General features: G+C 44.0%; 2 pseudogenes; both read right to left on the reverse strand.

Moving 5' to 3' along the window:
- Window positions 1-9,471: 9,471 nt before the first annotated feature.
- LOC123151089 (NAC domain-containing protein 26-like) lies at window positions 9,472-10,818 on the reverse strand (annotated as a pseudogene).
- Window positions 10,819-14,450: 3,632 nt separating this feature from the next.
- On the reverse strand, window positions 14,451-17,129 carry LOC123153128 (NAC domain-containing protein 26-like; annotated as a pseudogene).
- Between the last annotated feature and the right edge of the window lie 2,289 nt (window positions 17,130-19,418).

Here is a 19,418-nt window from a genome sequence, read left to right on the forward strand (position 1 = left end):
AGTTTACACAATGTACAATAATGTTCGCATAGTTCAAAAAACTGTTCGTGTTGTTTTTTGAATGCATGAAAATATTTTGAATTACACAAACCTTTTTTAAAAATGTCACGTACTTGCATAGAACAAGAGTGATAAAAACATTTGTCCCCAAACTACATCACATGTCGCAGTTGCCTGGTTGTTAGCTTATTAGCGAGTGAATCGTCATGTCTCAGGTTCGAACCAGCCGGTTGCACATCGTATGGTTATTAGATACCTCTTCTGTTCCATAATATAAGAACGTTTTTAACATTACACCCTTTTTATATTATGGGAGGGAGGAAGTAGATTTCTTATATTAGATACTCCCTTCTTATATTATGGGACGGAGGGAGTAGATTTCTTCATTAATTTTTTTCGGTCCGCGATGATAGGATATATAAGGTACTCGTGCTAATCAAACATTAGGTACTCTTGACGTGATGGTTGTCTAAGCGAGCCACACGGCAGTACATCGTGGGACTGAAACCCACCGCCCCACTATTCTTTTTTTTTATCTGAGATGAGGGGCATCCTATGTGTGTAAATAAAAAAAGAACTGAAGGCTTTTCTACAAATCTATCATACTCCCTCCATTCCACAATGTAGTGCTTCCTCTATCCACGTGCTTCGACTTTGACCGTAAATTTAACTACCAAGACCGATTGCGGCGGGAGCAAAAATTATATCAGTGAATTCGTATTCGAAAGAAGTTTCAATTATATAACTTTTTCTCCCGCCGCAGTTGGTCTCGTTGGTTAAATTTATGGTCAAAGTTGAACCTCGAGAAACGCGGGCGCACTATATTTTGGAATGTAGGGAGTACAAGAACATTTATAGTGGCTGACAATGGACCCGTGCCATGCCGGCGTTGACGGATACGCATGCGTATGGTGATAGTGGCTGTATTTAAACGGCCTCACAAGTTTAGTGACCACAAACACGAATTTTGCAACTTTATGCATCAAAGTGATCGCGGTGCGCAAGTTCTAAGACCTGTGGTGTATTTACCTCTTTTAGTAACATCAAATCAAAGCCATGCATTGAAGTAATAATTGTAATCAGCTAGCACAAAAAATCTGCCTGCCACTTAATTAGTCTTTTTTGAAAATCCTTCATTGCTTCCCTCCCTCCTTCAATATTTTCTTTTCTAGGCACCCTCATCATCCTCTGATTACCAATTTCCGGGCTGGTTTATTAGGATGATTGATGACAGGTAACTTGAACACATATATAAATTGATGGTTGTCCTTGTAAAAAGGCGAGGTGGTACTATTTGTTAAGGAAACCAAGTGTAGATAAACAGCATAGGCTGACCTAGTTCAGTTGGCTGGTGCTAGAGGTATTGCGTGGAAGGTTGTGAGTTCAAATCCTATTGCAAGCATGTTTTTTTTCCAACGTACAGCCAGAAGGCCCAAGTGTTTTTTCCTCCCTCGTTTTTTTACGCGAGATTAAGGAGCTTTATTGCATAATTGAAATTCGGTTACAATCAGCTAAGGAGCTGCTGACTAAAAAGGATGGACAAGAGTCCAACCAGACATCTGAAACTGAAAGCGTGGTCGCATGTTTTGCGCAGAGATCGGCCGTGCCATTGGCTTCTCTTGCGACATGCTGGATCGAAAAAGAAACAAAGTTTGCAGCTCTTTCCTTGATTTCATCGAAGATAGGCTTCACAATCGACCTGGGACTATGATGCGAGTTCCAGAGGTTCGCTACCTCCAAGCAATCCACCTCCATTGCCACGTGCGAGAAGCCCCTCAGCTGGGCGAATACTACTCCCTCTCGCAACGCAAGAGTTTCTGCAATGAAAGGATCGGTAACACCTGGGATTGGCTTGCTCCATGCACCCATGAAGGAGAGATGAGAGCGGGCAACTCCTCCCGCACCTCCCTTCTGGAGTTGGGTCTCTAGTGCGCCGTCCATGTTTATTTTGATCCACCCGGGCTGCGGTGGGTTCCATTTCTGAATCTCCATATTTATTCGCTGGGGTGGTGGCATGTCGAGTATAGCTAGGTCGTCTCGAGCCCCCTTGATGGCCTGGACGGGGTCATAACCATCCTCATCGTGTGTCCAGCGATTCCTAGAAGTCCAGATTGAATGCATGATTGTGATGATCTTGCATCTGTTCGGGTCGGAGAATCTAGTGTCAACCACTAAATCTCGCGCCCAAGTGTCGTGGTGCAACCGGGGGAGTTTCAGGCCAAAAACCTCCTTAGCTGCGGACTAGAAGGCTTGCGCGTGCGTGCAATGGACCAGTGCGTGGAAGAGATCTTCTTCCATAGCCTTGCACAAATCGCATAGCGAGTCAGTGCGGATGTGACGGTATTTCATGTTGGCGTAGTCAGGAAGAATCTCTCTTAGTACTCTCCACATGAAAACACGAACTCTTGGGGTCACTTTGAGTTTCCATAGAGCAGTCCACAACTGTTTTTGAGAAGTTTAAGTTCCCACTGCCGTCCCTTCCTCTAGAGCACGGTAGGCTAATTTTACAGTGTACTCTCCAGATCGTTCAAAGGCCCATGCCAGGAAATCTTCTCCACCATTGTACCGAATAGGGATGTTCAATATGGCCTCTGCATCCGGTGCGAGAAAGTTCCGGCGAACTGTTTCAATATCCCATGTCCCTGTGTTACTGTCAATGAGCTCGGCGACCCGATCGATCAGATCATTCCCTAGCCGCCCCATGGGCTTAAGGGTATTGGAAGTGGGGATCCAGGGATCATTCCAAACTGAGATTGATTCACCGTTTCCAACACGTTTGATCAACCCCACTTGCAGCGCCGATCGTCCCACGATAATAGCTTTCCATGTCGCTGAAGAAGAGGCCGGGGCGTTGGCCTGCATAAAGTCATTGTCGGGGAAGTATTTCCCCTTGAGGACACGAGAGCAAAGGGAGTTGGGGTGAGTAATTAGGCGCCAACCATGTTTGCCGAGAAAGCGCAAGATTGAATTTCTCAAGCTCTCTAAACCCCATACCCCCTTGGATCTTTGGTACTAACATTTTTTCCCATGATAGCCAGTGCATAGATCGCCTATCAATGAAGCTGCTCCACCAATATTTTGCCATTGAAGATGTGAGTTGCTTGCATACTTTTTTCGTCAGTAGAAAACAGGTCATACTGAAGGTGGGAATGGCTTGGATTACTGACTTTAGGAGTACCTCTCTTCCCGCACATGCAAGGAGGCGCTCTGACCAGCCTTGCATATTTGCACGACTTCGTTCGCCAATATGGTCGAAGGAGCCGTTGTGATTCCGTCCTACCACTGTTGGTAGACTCAGGTATCGTTCCGTGAATGCTTCAGAATGGATTCCCAATTCTTGCTTGACTAAATCACGAACAGGTTGACTTGCATTCGGACTGAAGTAAATAGAGCTCTTGGCTTTGTTTACTGCTTGTCCGGAACACTCTGCATATATCCGAAGTATCTCGTTTAATCTTCGGGCGCTCTGGAGGTTTGCTCCAAGGAATATAAGGCTGTCATCCGCGAACAATAGGTGGTTAACCCATGGAGAGCGAACACTCACACGAATACCACAATCAATATGAGGGCCACCGTGATTGTTCATTAGCGAAGTAAACCCTTCTGCACAAATTAGGAATAGGAAAGGGGACATGGGACACCCTTGCCGTAATCCTTTTGTTGGCTGAAAAAATGGCAGGAGTGTTCCATTGACCTTCATAGCGAAGCGGACTGAAGAGACGCATTTCATGACTAATCTGACAAACTTATCACAAAAGCCCAGCCGTGTCATCATCGCTTCTAGGTAATGCCACTCCACTCGATCAAATGCTTTGAGCATATCCAATTTTACCACACATGAAGAATTTTTGCCTTTCCTTTTCTTCTTCATTGCATGAATACTTTCATATGCCACCATTACGTTATCAGTGATGAGACGTCCTGGGACAAAGGCACTTTGTTCGTCTCCTATTACCTCGTCCATCAAATTCCTCATACGATTGGTATTTGCTTTTGCGGCTATCTTGTACAGAACAGGACATAGAGCTATAGGGCGAAATTGGGATATTTTCTGGGGATTACGTACCTTGGGGATTAAAGTTATGGCAGTGTCATTTAGTCCCCTGGGAAGCTCACCTCCAGTCAAGAATTCTAGGATGGCCATTGTTATGTCATCGCCGAGGATGTCCCAGTGTCTTTGGAAAAACCCCGCGGTGAACCCATCCACACCCGGCGCCTTGGATGGTGCCATCTGAAACAATGTCGTACGCACCTCGTCAGCAGTATAGTCCTTCTCTAGCATTTCATTCATTGCTGTTGTAACTCGGGGTGTGACAAATTGGAGCAAATCTGCCATATCTCTGTACCGTTGAGAGGTGTACAGATTTGTGTAAAAACTTTGGATCTCGTCGGCCACTTCTTCAGGGTTTGAACATATATAACCATCGTCCCTTTCTAAAGTCGTGATCCGATTTATCCTTCTCCTCTGTGATGCCCGGGCGTGGAAAAAATTTGTATTCCTGTCGCCAGCCCGGACCGTTTGTACTCTGGATCTTTGCTTGATCCAGATTTCTTCTTGCCGCAGCGTTTCACGCAGTTGCGAAGCCACGAACAATTCCTCTTCTATCGGCCCCCTTCCAACAGAAGCAGTTCTGAGCCTTTCTAAGGTTCTCTGCAATTTCCGAACTTTTTTAGCCATGTTACCAAACTCGCGCTCGCCCCAGGAGCCGAGTTGGGACTGTACGGAGTTTAACGCTTCCACTACTCCTTTAAGTCCTTCTTGGCCAACACCCGGCTTCCAACTTTCCAAAACAAGTTTGTCATAGTCAGAATGGGTTTGCCAAACATTTTCATAACGAAAGGGGCGCTGCGAAGCTGGCCACCTATTCGGATGATCTCGCCTTAGTTCTGCCAGCACAAAACAATGATCAGAGGTGACTGAACTAATGTGTTTGACAGTGGTATACTCAAAGAGATGCATGAATTCATTATTTGCTAATGCTTGATCAAGCCGAGCTTTTACATTCGAGTCACCGTGCTGTTTATTATCCCATGTGAAGGGAACTCCTCTCCATCCTAGATCTAGGAAGGAACAAGCATCAATAGCTTCGCGGAAGGCCTGCATCTGCCATGCCGGTCGATCATGCACACTGAAGTGTTCGTCAACATACATGGTTTCATTAAAATCGCCCATGCAGATCCATCCTTCGTGTTGAATGCCATGAAGTGTACGCAAGAACTCCCAACTGTGATGTCTATTCTGTGTCCGGGGTTCTCCATAAATACCTGTAAAACGCCAAGTGTTTGGATCGTCTTTCCTCTTGACTTTTACATCAATGTGCGCTCGGCTGTAGTTTTTTAGTTCAACATGTACTTCATCATTCCAAAACAAGCCGATGCCACCACTTAAACCAGTGCTATCCACCGCGAAACAGCCTTGAAAACCTAGAACAGATTTCAGGTTCTCCACTCGTTTACCCTTAATCTTCGTTTCCATAACAAAGAGAAGGGCGGGACCTTCTTGCTTCACTATATTGCGAAGCTCGCAAACTGTCTCAGGCAAGGTTTTGACTTTCGGCTTGTGAAATTTTTCGCCCCAGACCGAGATGGCCGAATTTCGGCCATTTTCAAAAATTTTGGCCAAAATTTGACCAAACTTTGACCAAAATCCATTTTTTTCGCTGAAAAGTATTTTTTGCCCCTGGCCGAAATTCAGCCGAAATCTGTTTTTCTCGGCCAAAATTCAAAACAAAGGTCTCAGGGTTCCCAAGCCCTCGACAGTTCCAGCTGATACAATTCATTGGGACGGGCAGGGCTACGAGGCAGCCGCTACCGAGGTCCCAGAATTTTCAGGTGTAGGCCTTTTCTTTTTGCGTTCCCTTACAGCTGCTCCATCATCCTCTTCAGCCTCGGTAGTCTCAGCCACTGGACCTCCACAAATCTGGAGCTGCTGCTTGTTGCTTTCCTCGACAGAAGATTTTGAGGAACTAGATGATATCCCGCGTGTTGCGGCGGGAAATGGTTAGCTATATATGTGTGACATTAATACATGTATCATGGGGACATAATGCAATTAATAATATGATAGTTGGATGCTCAAATATATCAGGTCCTAAAATGTACATACAGATTTGGTGTTGATTTCAACTTTTTAGTGTAAAAAATGGACAATCTAAATTCAAATTTAAGCACAGTAATGTATTGTTGAGGTTCTTGTTACACATATTTTCGAATTCACCAACAAATCATTAGATCTGGACATTTTCAGACACCGTAGGGGGAAGGGAAGTGCCATCTCACTGTAAAGATGGCAGATTGTTTGATGTCCTATTGTTCTTAACTGGAGAGTTCACCTCATTTGTCTGCTCCTTAGCTGTACTGGACTACTTGGTGTCTTGCCTTGAGCCCCGGGCAGTCTCTTGCTCTCTGTTTGAGCCCTGGCTAGAGCTTGCCTTCTTCCAATCCTCCTGTGGCCGGAGACCCTTGCCAAATGGAAGATCACCATTGGCGCCGCGGGTTCCCGGAGTGGGATAGAAGAGATCGCTGTGGCCCAGACGGCCGCACGAAAAACAAAAGTGTGGGATGTTCTCGTATTGAATGTCGTACAGATCGGTGCTCTTGCGTCTGGCCGATTCGATTAGGATCCAGCGCCTCAAGGGTTTGCTGACCTCTAACGTAACACGGGCTCTGAGGAAGCCTCCAACATGATCAAACTGAACTTGTGATGCTTGCTTATCTATCTGCTTTGCAATTGCCGTTCCCCATGAGTCGTTTCATAGATTAAAGGGCAGGTTAACTACCCTAGCCCAAACTTGTAGACGATCGAACTTTAGTTCAGACGGCTTCATGCAGTTGTCGAACTCGGTTAGGATCACTGCATGCTTGCTGATGTGCCACGGGGAGCCTTCCCAGACACGACCGTGATCTCTCTGGGCAGCGAACTCCGCCACAAACATGTTGACTCCGACAGATCGGAATTCTAACCCCTTAGGGTTTCCCCAGGCGGGGCGGAGGGCGTTGGATATGGTTTGGATGTGAAGATTGTTGCGGTTCAGCACCTTCCCTGCGATCATCCACTTCTGTTGATTACCCTCCTCCCGATCATCTATTACCAATGGCATGGCCTCCTCTTCAGTTATGTCGAGTTTCCCTAAGGCCTTCGCCAGCCGAGCCCTTGCCGAGTTGGGTGACAAGGAACCGGCACCACCAGAACCATTGTTCGCCGATGAGGAAGCTGGGGAAGCCATCTTCCCCTCCGGCGTTGAGATCTCGCCCCGCCGATCCGATCAGCGGGCGCCGCAGGTCCACGCGTGAAACCCTAATCGCCGCCTGGGGGGCGTCCGGGTTTTCCGCTGGAAAAAGTCCGGCCTAGAGCAATACACTCCTCCCTCGTTGCAAGTTGGGCCAACATACAGAAGGACCAAGTCTTTGACCTACCGGCAGGATCGTAATGCTTTTGACGTACACGAATAGTACCACCTCGAATATGTTTTAAATTCAAATTGAAAGTATTTGAAAAATAATAAGAAAAATAAAAAATAAAAAAACTGTTGTTTATTAGGTAAAGAAATGCCAATGGTATTTGAAAAAAGAATAAGAAAAACACAAAATAAAAAAACTGATAAATACACACAGAAACAAAGAAGAAAATAAACGCACGTGAGCTTCTAAAATTGGTCCAAACCGATCCATAGAAGTTTCCTAAAAGCTCTTCAGAAAAGTTACGTTGGGCTGGCTCGTTAGCTGCAGCGCTAAAGGCGTAATGGAAGCTCGTCTTGTAGTAGTAGGCAAGACATACCGTTTGTGGTTGAGACAAGTCGTCGCTTAAACGCATAGGGCGTGCGCAACATAACCGACCCATGTTGTCGCTAGTACTGTACTGAGCCGACTGATGTTGTCGCATAGGACGTCGTAGTATAATGTTTCTAGCCGGTTTTGTTCAACAAAAATCAGCTGCAGTAGGAAAGTTCTAAAATCATAAAATTAAAATGTATTATTTTGACTTCTGTGAACCTTCTTTTTTATGAACTCGAACTTTTTCCAAATTTTCTGCAACATTCTTTTGTAAACATGAATAATTGTAAAACTTTGTCAGCGTTTTTTGAAAACATGAATATTATTTAATTCTTTGTGAAAATTTTTGAACAAAATTGAGCATTTCATGAATATTTTTTCAACACAGATGAACATTTGTTAAACATGAATGTTTTTTAATATATTTTTCAAAGTTGAATATATTTTTTTAAAGCTTTTCAAATGAAAAAAAGGTAAAGCTAAAATCGATAGAGAAAAAATAGAAAAAATAAAAGTAAATAAAATAGACATGAACCGAAGAAAACCAGAGTAGTTAATTGGGCTGGACCTAGGTTTACTCAACACTTTGAACCAGTATGCATCAAATGGGATTGTGTGCCAGCGTATCTCTGTACACGTGACAACATAGTTTCAGGGCTAGTAATAGCCACTCTTTGGCTCCTCTGGTTCGACATAAACTGGGTTGCAATGGTTCCGGCAAATTATTTTTCAACTAGTCATGTGGACATGCCGGACATCATGTATCCTCAAGAAAAAAAGCACACCCACATTATCCTTGATGCTCTGCTTCCTGTCGAGGAAACCTCGTGAAAGAAGTGAGATGTTAGAATAGATGGATTTGAAATTGAAATTGTATTGCATAATCGAATGCAATACAAGAAATTATAAATCAAATCAAATTGCAACAAGGTCAATGTATACATCCGGATTTTGAACTAGTAAGCATTAGCATTTCAACGCATTTGGGCCATCTTATTCTCATCAATCAACGCAACTTAAATTTACATATTTTGCAACATCAGTGATATTCCATCGCTCATATTCGAGGAGTTAGCATCATGTCGGCACAATCTCTTCAAGCTCACATGGTTAGAATGTGCGTGCACGTGTTATAGGGCGCGCGCGCGAGCGTGTGTGTGTGTGTGTGTGTGTGTGTGTGTGTGTGTGTGTGTGTGTGTGTGTGTGTGTGCGTGTGTTAGCATTTGCGTCAGTATTGTGTTTCTATTTTTTTATCTAATGCATTTCTTAAATTTCCAAAGTGGAAGTAAGCGTTCATATGGTGGATGGAAATCCCACTAGGTTGGTGCATGACCAAAATTCGTTTCCAAATAAAATACACATATGCAATTCACAATAATACATTTAGTCAAATATTCAAAATTAAATAAAATAGTTTATTGCACATAGGTTTAATACATGCATGGTGTACACACTGCTAGGTACTTTGGAACACATGCAAATGTAGCTAGGTACCACCGGTGGGTGGCATATACAAGCCAGTACACATACACACAATACTAGCACAAGAAAGAGGCAAAGCCAAGCCAAGCAATGCATACAAGCTCTCTTCTCACACACAAAAATAAAATGAGGTGCAAACCAATATATATAGGTGGTGGTATATACCGATCGATCTTGTGATAGTATATATATATTAGTACTTGGATCATCTGATTATCAGTACTTTCACATGCCATCCGTACCCATGTTCACTGATGAGATCTCATCAGCAGTTGTTGCAACGTCGTTGCTCCTCAACCTGGCCAAAGTATCCTCGTGCGACACTATGGATGACGGCCCGCTCCCAGGCTCGACCCCGATCATGAGGCCCTCATCTGCACCTATCTGCATCTCCATCGACATTTGAATCATGTGTTGTTGTTGTTGCTGCTGCTGCTGCTGGTGGTGGTGGTCATGGTGGTAGAACGACACCAACGGTCGTGGTGGGGTAGCCATATTCTGGTAGTGGTGGTTCCCAAAGTAGTGGTCGTTCATCATCGGGAGCACCGCAGTACCCATCATTGACAATCTGGCCCCGGTGTCATGCATCTGGTACGAAGAAGATGCAGGTAGGGACGACGGGGGCACCAGCGATGATGATGCACCATAGCCCATGAAAGGAGGCAATGTACCGGATTCAAGGAAGCCATGTTGCTCCTCTGCTCCCATGGACATTGGCATGGGAATGGCGTACGACGACATCACTACCTTCTTGAGTCCGGTGCTCTTATGGAATATCCTGCAAACCACATACTCCTCCTACCAACATACATAAACTAAATCAGTGCAAATCAACTATGTATAGTAGTTAGCTAGTACGTACAGACGTGTTCATGAATCATGAGTACTACTAGCATGTGTTTAAATGCCTTGGAAGATGCATTAATGGCTGTGGCGGTGGTGATGTCGATGGGTAGACCAGGTGTTCCTTGTTTTCCACTCTCGAGCCTATACTCGTGCATGACCCAGTTGGTCTTCTCCCCCTAGGCTCCCTACCCTTGTAGAAGACCAACGTCTTCTTCATGCCGATGAGACTTGTGGTCGCGTGGTGGAAGATCTCCTTGTCCTTTCCAGTGGCCTTCGAGTAGCCGGCGGTCGTGGCTCGGTTGGTCCGTATACCGGTGGGGTACTTGCGGTCCTTTTGGGAGAAGAAGTACCACTCCTTCTACCCCATTTTCGCCTTCTCGGGGAGTTCCCATGGCTCGCATTTGTTCAGGTCCACCTCCCCGACCGCTATGGGGTCGAATGCTTTGTTCAACACCTTAGGGACTAGGTAGGAGGTGATGATCTCCACATTCGTCGGGTGAAACCTGAACCCCTGAGGGAACTTTAGTTGTTGCCGCTGAACTTGAAGGTGGTCTGCCATGGCGGAGGCTCTTTGGGAAATTGGTTCTAGGCTGGCGCAAGTATTGGGGGCAACGATGGAGATTTATGTAACTACAAAAGGAATACAATGATATCGAGAGATATGAGAGGAGATGCTTAAATAGAGTGAATGCTTGTGTTAGCAAGTCACTTACTAGAGAAGCCTTGACGTTTTATGTGCTTTGATTAATTTGTCCCTACTTAAAGTGGATGGGTGGATGTTTAGATAGATACATAGATAGATAGATAGATATAGATAGCTCCCTCGCCTTTACAACGGTGTGTTGTTTATCTTGCTATGGGGCATGCCTAGGTGGTGACAAGTGCTAGGTTTCTCGAACCTCTCCAAGCCATGTCATGCCAAATTGAACACCTTTGATTTTGTTCTCATTCTTGTTAATGTATGCATATGCATTCCTCATGCTCTGCTTGTCTCATCTTCATGGAAAGTGTGTGCTTCTGTTGTTGTTTCTTGGCTTTAGGGGCGAACCTACAAGAAAAATGACTCGTTGCCCACATACACACCATATACGGATGGATACCAAGCTATATGCATAGAATTAACACACTAGAATAATATAAAAAGCCAAGCAGTAAAATTGCTTACCAAAATGAACAAGCATAAAAGACTAGTTGATGGATTATCATTTGGTCAGTATAATGGGCCAACATTATCCGGGGTCTTCGTATTTCTAAGAATCATCTCCATAAATTCTCCTAAAGTTTGTCGGTTGTTATATTAGCACACATGTGCAACAAGTTACGTTATTTATGTTTGTAGATGCAAAAATAGAAACAACAAAATTGAACAAATTGATTAAACTATATGTTTACGAAGTTAAACTTAACGGACAATGGGTCTTACTATCATGGTTTGCGGACAGGAATGATCCAACTAGAAGTGAATCAATCAAGAAAAGTGAAAAATCAAAGCAACTTGTTTCTTAGTTGTTGAAAGGTCGTGGATGTCGCCTAGAGGGGGGGGGGGTGAATAGGCGCTTTAAAATAATTACGGTTTAGGCTTGAACAAATGCGGAATAAACCTAACGGTTAATTTGTCAAGCACAAAACCTAAAACAACTAGGCTCACCTATGTGCACCAACAACTTATGCTAAGCAAGATAAACTACTTAGGTGATAGCAAGATATATGACAAGAAACAATATGGTTATCATAAAGTAAAGTGCATAAGTAAAGGGCTCGGGTAAGAGATAACCGAGGCACGCGGAGACGATGATTTATCCCGAAGTTCACACCCTTGCGGATGCTAATCTCCATTTGGAGCGGTGTGGAGGCACAATGCTCCCCAAGAAGCCACTAGGGCCACCGTAATCTCCTCACGCCCTCGCACAAGGCAAGATGCCGTGATTCCACTAAGGGACCCTTGAGGGCGGTCACCGAACCCGTACAAATGGCAACCCTTGGGGGCGGTCACCGAACCCGTACACTTTGGCAACCATTGGGGGCGGTCACCGGTACCCGTCAAATTGCTCGGGGCGATATCCACAACCTAATTGGAGACCCCGAAGCTTGCCCGGAGCTTTACACCACAATGATTGAGCTCCGAACACCACCAACCGTCTAGCGCGCCCAAGCACCCAAGAGGAACAAGCTCAAGGGTACCAAGCACCCAAGAGTAATAAGCTTCTCTACTTGTAACTTCCACGTATCACCGTGAAGAACTCAAAGCGATGCACCAAATGCAATGGCAATGGCACACGGAGTGCCCAAGTCCTTCTCTCTCAAATCCCACGGAAGCAACTAGTGCTAGGGAGGAAAATGAGAGGAAGAACAAGAAGGAAAACACCAAGAACTCCAAGATCTAGATCCAAGGGGTTCCCCTCACAAAGAGGAGAAAGTGATTGGTGGAAACGTGGATCTAGATCTCCTCTCTCTTTTCCCTCAAGAACTAGCAAGAATCATTGGAGGGATTGAGAGTTAGAAAGCTCGAAGAAGGTCAACAATGGGGGGAGAACACGAGCTAAAAGGATAAGGTCCATTGGGGAAGAAGATCCCCTTTTATTGGTGGGGAAAAATCCAACCGTTACCTACCAACCAGCCCGCGGCCAGCGGTACTACCACGCCTGGCCAGCGGTACTACTGCAAGGCCGCATGGTACTACTGCTTGCAACCAAGCGGTACTACCGCATGGCTGTGTGGTACTACCGTACCGACCCACGGTACTGCCACAACCCCAGCACAGAACCGATAAATAGATGCACAAGAGCTGGGGGCGGAACTTCTGCACGCGCGGTACTACCGCGCCCCCATGCGGTACTACCGCGAGGCAAAAGTCCCAGCCAGTGGAAAAGGGAAACTTCCGTGCCTACTTCCGCAAAGAAACGGAAGTAGCAAAAACCCGACACAGTAGTACTGCCGAGGGGCGGTACTACTGCCTGACCGCATAGCGCGGTACTACCGCACGGCGAAAGCGGTACTACCGTGGTAGGTGCGGATGTAAAAAATTACATCCGCTCCTACTACCGCAAAGGGGCGGCACTAGCCTGGTGGGCAGCGGTAGTGCGGCTCCAGGGGAGTGGTACTACCGTGGGCACCTGTGGTACTACCGTGCCATTGCACGGTACTACCGCTTTCCTGGGAGCAGTACTACCGCAACCAACAACGGCAGCCACACAAGGGAGGCAAGAAAACGGAGGAAGCTCCAAGTAAGAAGGAGGGGAAAAGAAGGAGACGTGTACGTGATGAATCCACCCAAACCTTTCCAACGCGGACCCTGACAAAACCACACTCAAGAGAACAAGAACTGCCATAACTTCTGCATATGAGCTCCGAATTGAGCAAACTCAAGCTTGTTGGAAACAAGACGACGAGTAGGTCCGAATTGATTATAGTAAGAAGAGGCAGGGGAGGTATGCCAACAAATAGAGGAGTGAAACCTCCAACCAAGAAGAACCGGCAAAACCTCCAACAACGAAAACATCATAGAGTATGCAAGCGAACTCCGTTTTCGATGAACTCAAGCTTGTCATCAAGATGACCAAAAACTCTAAGACTATCAAAGAGAACCAAACAAGAACCAAGAAAGATGATGCAAGGATGCAATGGTTTGAGCTCTCAGCGAACGATACAATCAAGCTACTCATCGAGAGCCCCCCTTGATAGTACGGCAATCGATCCTATAACCCAGTCTCCCAACTACCATCATGAGACCGGTAAAATAGAAAACCTATCAAGGGCAAACCTTTGCCTTGCACATGGTCCACTTGAGCTAGATGAAGACGATCTTGACTCCCTCAAGTTGGACCACCTTTCTTGATTAGGTTGACTTGATGAAGACTAGTTGATTACTCCCCCATACTCCACTATGGGTGAGCCACTCTTCCGCACATCTTCACAAGTCCATTGTCACCACAAAGGACGGCAAGCTTCAAGCATTTGATATCTTCGTGATGCTCCACTTGAACTTGCACACCGCAACCTAACCCCACAAAGAATCCTCACGAAGACCATGGGTTAGTACACGAAGCGTAATTGACAATGCTTACCATACCATGGGATCACTTGATCCCTCTCGGTACATCTTCTATGCTTTGTGGGTTGGTCAACTTGATTCACTCTTTGACTTAGTCTTGATCAACCTCTCACAAGACCAATCTTTAGGAAATTCCTTGAATAGCACCTTGGTCGACACAAACTCTCCTTGAAACCAACACATGTACTCCAAGAAAAGCCTATGGACAAAAACCTTCAAATATAACTCAAGGCAACCATTAGTCCATAGAGATTGTCATCAATTACCAAAACCAAACATGGGGGCACCGCATGTTCTTTCAGTTGTAATGCCCTACAATTTAGAGAACAAGAATTAGGCAAAATTAAATAATTATAATAGCTTTAAATTTATAAATCCTAGCCATACAATTTAGAGAAAGGTAACTAAACAAAATTAAGATTGACTCCATGGGTGTTAGAATTATTACTATGTAATCTAGATTATTGACTCTAGTGCAAGTGCGAGACTGAAGGAAATATGTACTAGAGACAATAGTAAGTTGTTACTTATATTTCCTTATATCATGACAAATGTTTATTATTCATGCTAGAATTGTACTAACCGGAAACTTAGTACATGTGTGAATCCATAGACAAACAGAGTGTCTCTAGTATGCCTCTACTTGACTAGCTCGTTAATCAAAGATGGTTAAGTTTCCTAGCCATAGACATGTGTTGTCATTTGATGAATGGGATCACATCATTAGAGAATGATGTGATGGACAAGACCCATCTGTTAGCTTAGCATAATGATCATTTAGTTTTTCTGCTATTGCTTTCTTCATGACTTATACATGTTCCTCAGAGTATGAGATTATGCAACTTCCGAATACCGGAGGAACACCTTGTGTGCTATCAAACGTCACAACGTAACTGGGTGATTATAAAGATGCTCTACAGGTGTCTCCATTGGTGTTTGTTGAGTTGGCAAAGATCAAGATTAGGATTTGTCACTCCGTGTATCGGGGAGGTATCTCTAGGCCCTCTCGATAATGCACATTACTATGAGCCTTGCAAGCAATGTGACTAATGAGTTAGTCACGGGGTGATACATTACGGAATAAGTAAAGAGACTTGTCGGTGACGAGATTGAACTAGGTATGATGATACCGACGATCGAATCTCGGGCAAGTAACATACCGATGACAATGGGAACAACGTATGTTGTTATGCGGTTTGACCTATAAAGATCTTCGTAGAATATGTAGGAGCCAATATGAGCATCCAGGTTCCGCTATTGGTTATTGACCAGAGATGTGTCTCGGTCATGTCTACATAGTTCTCGAACATGTAGGGTCCGCACGCTTAATGTTCAATGACGATTTGTATTATGAGTTTCGTGTTTTGATGAACCGAAGTTTGTTTGGAGTCCCAGATGAGATCATGGACATGACGAGGAGTCTCGAACTGGTCGAGACATAAAGATTGATAGATTGGAAGGTTGCATTCGGACACCGGAATGGTTCAGGTTGTTCGGATGAGTTTCGGAGTACCGGACCCCCCCCCCTCGGGAAGTTATTGGGCCTCATGGGCCTATTGGTGGAAGAGAGGAGGCCGGCCAGGGAGTGGCGCCCCCCCTAGCCCAAACCGAATTGGACTAGGTTTGGGGGGCGGCCCCCCTTTCCTTCTCTCCTCCTCGTTCTTCCCTCCTTCTCCTACTAGGAATAGGAAAGAGGAGGGGAATCTTACTTGGACTAGGGAGTCCTAGTAGGATTCCCCACACCTGGCGCGCGCCCCTTGGGCCGGCCACCTCTTCCCTCCCCTCCTTTATATACGTGTCCAGGGAGCACCCCATAGAGACACAAGTTGATCTTTTATCCGTGTGTGGTGCCCTCCTCCATAGTTACACACCTCGGTCATATCATTGTAGTGCTTAGGTGAAGCCCTGCGTTGTTAACTTCATCATCATCATCACCACGCCGTCGTGCTGACGGAACTCTCCCTCGGCCTCAACTGGATCAAGAGTTCGAGGGACGTCATCGAGCTGAACGTGTGCTGATCGCGGAGGTGCCATGCATTCGGTACTTGGATCGGTTGGATCGCGAAGACGTTCGACTACATCAACCGCGTTACAAAATGCTTCCGCTTTCAGTCTACAAGGGTACGTAGACACACTCTTCCCTCTCGTTGCTATGCATCTCCTAGATAGATCTTGCGTAGGTAAATTTTTTGAAATACTGCGTTTCCCAACAGCAATGTCGTTGCTACTTAACCTGGCCAAAGTGTCCTCCTGCGACACTATGGATATTGGCCCAATCCCAGGCTCGACCCCGATCATGAGGCCATCGTCTTCACCTATCTTCATCTGCATCGGCATTTGAATCATGTGTTGTTGTTGTTGCTGCTGGTGGTGGTCATGGTGGTAGAACGACACCAATGGTTGTGGTAGGGTAGCCATATTCTGGTAGTGGTGGTTCCCAAAGTAGTGGTCGTTCATCATCGGGAGCACCGCACTATCCATCATTGACGATATGGCCCAGCGTCGTGCAGCTGGTACGAAGAAGATACAGGTAGGGACGATGGGGCCACCAGCAATGATGATGCACCATAGCCCATCAAAGGAGGCAATGTACTAGATTCAAGGAAGCCATGTTGCTCCTCTTCTCCCATGGACATCGGCATGGGAATGACGTACGACGACACCACTACCTTCTTGAGTCCAGTGCTCTTATGGAATATCGTGCAAACCACATACTCCTCCTACCAACATACATAAACTAAATTAGTGCAAATCAACTATGTCCAGTAGCTAGTTAGTACGTACGGACGTGCTCATGAATCATGAGTACTACTAGCGTGTGTTTAAATTCCTTGGAAGATGTATTAATGGCTGTGGCGGTGGTGATGTCAATGGGTTGACCAGTTGTTCCTTGTTTTTCACTCTCGAGCCTATACTCATGCATGACCCAGTTGGTTTTCTCCCCCCTAGGCGCCCTTCCCTTGTAGAAGACCAACATCTACAATTTTAGTGGATCATAGACACAAAAACTGCGGTTTCATGGCCAAACACTGGAAAGCACAACCTATGAAGATGGTGCTTTTTTCCTGAGCCACACATGGGTTTCTAGCTAGAGCACAGCCAAGCCTTTGCTCAGCTAGGATTCTTGTAGGACGGAAGCAAACCGAAAGCAGGGAAACAGCCAAATCATGAACAAAAGTAAAGGTTCATGAACATCTACAATTTTAATGGATCATAGACACAAAAACTGAGAGATGAGGTCCTTCTCTCTCATTATAACCGTAAACTCAGGAGTTTTTTTGTTCGCACTGTTCACAAGCACGAGTTCCACTAAATTGATTCTCGGGTGCTTCGTAATCATAAAGAAGAGGAGGCTACCTCCTTTTGTAAAAAAAAGTGTAAGTGATATTCTTGACAATGGACGAAGTCGACCATCGAGCATATGCCTATTTTGTATGGAAGATCATTACCATTGGCATCATGGGTGGTGATGCCTGACGATAGTCTCGTTGAATGACACTAAGCTTTTGTAGGAAATATATCATGGGACGGTAAATACAAGGCTAGTAATTGCTCGGATCAGCCGGATATTCCTCGATGGAACAACCATTCACTTGTTTCGCATGGGCGACATGGAAGCATTAAGTCCAATGCCACCAAAAAAATGAAAGAGGTAGGCCCAAAGGCCAAGAGGTAAGAAAATGATTGCATAATTTTAAAATATGTTTTACAAAATGTTGTGACATTTAACAATCTAGTTTCAAAAATGTTCGGTGACATTTTTGTAAAACATTTAAACAATGTAAAGAATGTTCTTAAACAATTTAAATAACATAAACATATTTTCTAGGAAAATATAAAAACTTAAAAGTGTTTGTCACATTTAAAAAAAAGGTTTAAATTTAATCAATGTTTGCGTGTATTTTTCAATGCTCATGGCATTTCTGAAAAATTTATAACATACATTAAAAAATGTTCAAAGTGCACTCAGGAAAGTTTCAAGGTGTGTCTAGAAAATGTTCTACATGTATTCAAAAAATGATTAACGTCTTTAAAAAAATTCAACATGTATTTGCAAACAAATAACAGTTATTCATAAAAAAGCAAACATGTATTTGAAAAAATATTCATCATGTATTTGGCAAATGTTCAACGTGTATCAGAAAATATTCTGTGTGTTAACGAGAACTGTAAAACTTATATTGAAAAGGCTGACTGTATATGTAAAAATAATAAGAAAAATGCAAAAGAAAAAAACTGTTACATACACAACAGAAACAAAGAAGAAGAAACACGCAAGTGAACTTCTAAAATTGGTCCAAACAGATCCATAGAAGTTTCCTATAAGCTCTTTGTTACGTTGGGCTCGCCCATTAGCTGCAGCGGTAAAGGCGTGTTGGAAGACATACCGTTTGCGGTTGAGGCAAGTCGTCGCCCAAACGCATTGGGCGTGGCGCAACTCAACCGAGATGTTGTCGCTAGTACTGTACTGAGCTGATTGATTTATTTTTGTACACTATAATGTTTCTAGGAAGTTTTCTTCAACAAAAATCATCTGCAGTAGGAAATTTTTGAACATTATGAAATTGAAATGTATTATTTTTAACTTCTGTGAACTTTCTTTTTATTTAAACATGAACATTTTACAAATTTTCCGAAAATAAATTTTTGGAAACATGATAATTTTAAAAAATTATGAACATTTTAGGAAAATAATCAATATTATTTAATTCTTTGTGAACATTTTGTTCAAAATTGAGCACTTATTTTATATATTTTTTAAACACATGAACATTTATTTAAACATGAACGGTTTTCTTTAAAATATATATTTCGAACTTGATGATTTTTTTAAAAGTATTTCAAATAAAAAATAAAAGGTAAAGCTAAAATCGATAGAGAAAACAAATAGAAAAAAAAAAGTAAAAGGAAATTAAATAGACATGAATCGAAGAAAACCTGAATAGTTAATGTGGCTGGACCTAGGTTTACTCAACACTTTGAACCAGTATGCATCAAATGGGATTGTGTGCGAGCGTACATGTGACTACATAGTTGCAGGGCTAGTAATAGCCACTCTTTGGCTCCTCTGGTTCGACATAAACTGGGTTCCAATGGTTCCCGCAAATTATTTTTCAACTAGTCATGTGGACATGCCGGACATCATGTATCCTCAAGAAAAAAAACTCACACATTATCCTTGATGCTTTGCTTCCTGTCGAAGAAACCTCATGAAAGAAGTGAGATGTTACAGTAGATGGATTTTTTTCGAAAAGGGGGAGCTCCC

This window comes from Triticum aestivum, chromosome 7A, assembly GCF_018294505.1.
Source record: "Triticum aestivum cultivar Chinese Spring chromosome 7A, IWGSC CS RefSeq v2.1, whole genome shotgun sequence".
In the NCBI taxonomy this organism is placed as follows: Eukaryota; Viridiplantae; Streptophyta; class Magnoliopsida; order Poales; family Poaceae; genus Triticum; species Triticum aestivum.